Source organism: Pseudophryne corroboree, chromosome 3 (assembly GCF_028390025.1).
Source record: "Pseudophryne corroboree isolate aPseCor3 chromosome 3, aPseCor3.hap2, whole genome shotgun sequence".
Classification (NCBI taxonomy): Eukaryota; Metazoa; Chordata; class Amphibia; order Anura; family Myobatrachidae; genus Pseudophryne; species Pseudophryne corroboree.
The window spans coordinates 515,679,142-515,682,860 of NC_086446.1; the positions used below are offsets into that span (position 1 = coordinate 515,679,142).

A 3,719-nucleotide genomic window follows, 5' to 3' on the forward strand; every position below is an offset into this window, starting at 1 on the left:
GCCCCGCGCTCGTTCATCGCTGATCTCCCGTCGGCTGTGCATGCAGGCCAATATGGACGATCTCGTCCATATTTGCCTGCACTTCAATGCAGCCGGGTGACGGGGGGAGTGAAGAAACTTCACTCCCCCCGTCACTGCCCCCCCGCCGCCGGGTTGCTCGTCGGCCGTCGGGCACCTCGGCGGCGCATCGCCGAGTGTGTAGGGCCCCTTACACAATGCTATGCACTTCATCAATCAAGCAGTGGAACATTCATTCTTCAATGGAAGGTTCCCTGGCTGCCTTGAACCTTTCCATGAAATCTGGATTATTGCAACAAGTCCGTCCAAACTAGCAGATTTAAATTTTTCACTACAGTGGAAGGGCTCTGTGATGTCATTGTGATGCGTCCACTGTGATATCATTATGCGACACATGTGATGTCATCATTATGCGACACATGTGATGTCACAATGAACTTGGCTGTATGGACTGCATTTGCTTGGCTTGCTTGCTGACATCCACTTGAGGGAGACACACACCAGGAGATAGATGCAACATATACATACTTCAGAGGTTGTTCCTTTACTGCCTCTACAGCAACTATTCACACCTCCTGCAGCCAGCGTGGACACCGCCACAAAAATAAATAAATAAATTCCAAACAAGAAAGGTTCGAAAAGCCAAACTGCAGGATGATAATAATCATAGTAAATTATGAATTTAGGAATTGATTTTGAAGTAGGAATGTTTGTTAATGCGCTCTTACTTTGCATTCCGGATTTAGGCCTAGGTAGGCCTCACATCCACATGGCCACCCAGCGTTTAAATTTGCCTTAGATAGAAGGAGGGAACTCAATGGAGACAAGAAGTAGACACAAAACAAGACCCCACATAATAGTTTTCAGGTGCTTTTATTCATTTTATTCATCCATTTTAGCATTTTGCAAGGAACAGCAACGCTTGAATACAAGTTTGCAACAGTGTAAGCCTGCTTGAAAAATCCCCCAAAATCAAGGAGTTTAGCAATGCTGCAAGACCTTTGCAAATGCAAACCCTGGGAAAAAGCAATGACGTTGTCACTAGTCTATTTTTGGAAGACAGAATAGGAAAGTTGCACCAGTACCGGAGGTACTGCAGTACCAGGTCAATGCGTAGAGTGGACAGAGCAAGCTCTTCTTCCATCTCCCTGTTCTAAAAATCCATTTAATATATGGCCCCCAAATAGGGGGCGTATCAGATATTAAACTGACAAGAACATTTTTTATTTTATTTTTTTACTTGAAGCCCGAGGTGCGTGACTTCATCACCCAGTGTCTGTGCCAAACATGCTGTGGGCGTAGGTTCTTGGACCCTCTCCAAAATGAGAAGGGCCCCATTACTCCTCAGAGCCAAAAGGACTACTGAGGGGAAAAAGGGACTGTGGGTCCCCCTTGCCAAAGCGCAGAGGGACCCTCGGGTATCCCTAAGGTTGTCCGAAGCTTCCCCCTGTGGATCGAAACAGCCTCTGGCCCTCCCCAAAAGGAGAGGGCCTCGGCAAGTAGGGGAAAGGGGGGCCCATAAGGGTCTCATCTAAACACCAACAAAAAACAGTGACATGACTTATATGAAACATAAATAAGTGCAGTGTAGTGCAAAACACATGAATAAATAAATAAGCCCCAGCCAGAAGGCCATGGGAGGGTATAGAAAATTATCCCTGCCCTAGCCGAAAGACCAGGGCAAAGGAAAAAAGTGCAGCAGAAGTTGGAGAAGTGAAAGTGCAAAGTAATGTACAAGTGCAAAGATGGGCAGACATCACCAGTGCATATTCGGGAACCCCTGGCTCTTCCTGCACCAGTGGCACATATCACCTCAGGCTGCTCCCGACCTCCAGCCAGACCAAGCTTCATACCTACTCTGTGCCAGGGTCAACCCCCAGTACAAGAGAAGATACTAGATGGGACCATTCTCCACTCCACGCAAGGGGTCCTATTTCAACCCCTTAGAAGTACGGTGGATACTAAGCCCACTTTTTCTCCACTCTCGACCAGAGGCATTGCCACACCCCGGCATGGTACTCCACAAGGTACCTCTCGCGCTCCTATTGTAAGAACAGTTACTCCACCATGTGTTTCCCTCGAGCAGGTTTTTTTTTTCTTGAAGCCTGATGTGCGTGGCTTCATCACCCAGTGTCTGTGCCAAACATGCTGGGGGCATAGGTTCTTGGACCCTCTCCAAAACGACATGGGCCTCGTTACTCATCAACCCCTCAGAGCCAAAAGGCCTACTGAGGGGAAAAAGGGACTGTGGTTTCCCCTTTGCCAAAGCGCAGAGGGACCCTCAAGTATCCAAGGTTGGCTGAAGCTTCCCCCTGGGGATCGAAACAGTCTCTGGCCCTCCCCAAAAGGAGAGGGCATCAGAAACTAGGGGAGAGGGTGGCCCATAAGGGTCTCACCTAAACCCCAACAAAAATCTGTGACGTGACTTACAAAAAACATAAATAAGTGCAGTGTAGTGCAAAATACGTGAATAAATAAATAAGCCCCAGCCAGAAGGCCGGGGGGGGTATAAAAAATTATCCCTGCATTAGCCAAAAGGCCAGGGCAAATGATAGTGGGTGCAGTCAGGAAGGGCTGAAGTATTCTGTGCTAAAGTGCCCTAGTGCAATAGTGGTCCGAATCCCCAGTGCATTTCAGGCACCCCTGTCCCTTCCATTTCCAGGGGCACAAAACACCTCAAACTTCAGGCTGCTCCCGACCTCTCAGCCAGACCAAGCTTCATACCCACTCTGTGTCAGGGTCAACCCCCAGTTTGAGAGCAGATACTAGACCAGGCCATTCCCGCTCCACGTAAGGGGTCCTATTTCAACCCCTAAGAAGGCGACGGATACTAAGTCCAGTTTTTCTCCGCTCTCGACCAGAGGCATTTCCACACCCTGGCATGGTACTCCACAAGGTGTTTCTCCATTCAACACTAGGAACCTCTCAAGCTCCTAGTGTTAGAACAGGTACTCCACCATGGGTTTCCTTCGAGCAGGTTTTTTTTTTTTTTAAACCATTCAGGTTAGATTTCAGGCATCACTACTATCCAATGGACAGTCATCTCTCAACCGAACCCAAGCCATGAAATCTGCTCATCTTGGTTTATGAACAAGAAAAAGTACACATTACATAAACATAATAATTACAATCGACTTGTTACATGTCACAAATCCATATAATCCCACAACCTAAAAAAGCACTCTACAACTGCATAAACCCACAAAGAAAACCTCACACTTTAATAACTAACCACATGTTTCCATTTCTTGGTTTTCCAATACCCTTCTGCCTCCGAGCATCCACCACCAGTTTTACAATCATACAAGAAACACACATACAAATTACCAAGCACCATTCTTACACAATCACTCACAGACAACTCCTCTTTTCTATACACACAAATTCCATAACAATCTTGATTGCACTCTACCACATGCACCTAATCCAAACATTACAACCTTCCATGTTATCATATCAATACCCACCACTTCCTTACACACACCACCCACTCCCTTCCACACTTTTCTAGCAAACTTACAATTCCAAAATAAATGCAAAATTGACTCACTCCCACCACACCCCTCTCTCGGACATGTATTTACTCATACCAAATCATGATTCTTCTGTACCTCACGCACTGGCAAAATCCCATGCATCACCAGCCACACAATATCTCTCTGCCGATTAGTCATACCTTTCACACTCCTATTCTTCCATAC

General features: G+C 46.7%; 1 non-coding gene across 1 annotated transcript; it reads right to left on the reverse strand.

Moving 5' to 3' along the window:
- Nucleotides 1–1,086: 1,086 nt before the first annotated feature.
- On the reverse strand, nucleotides 1,087–1,268 carry LOC134899778 (U2 spliceosomal RNA). The gene has a single exon (XR_010173382.1). It is a non-coding gene; the product is annotated as a U2 spliceosomal RNA (small nuclear RNA).
- Between the last annotated feature and the right edge of the window lie 2,451 nt (nucleotides 1,269–3,719).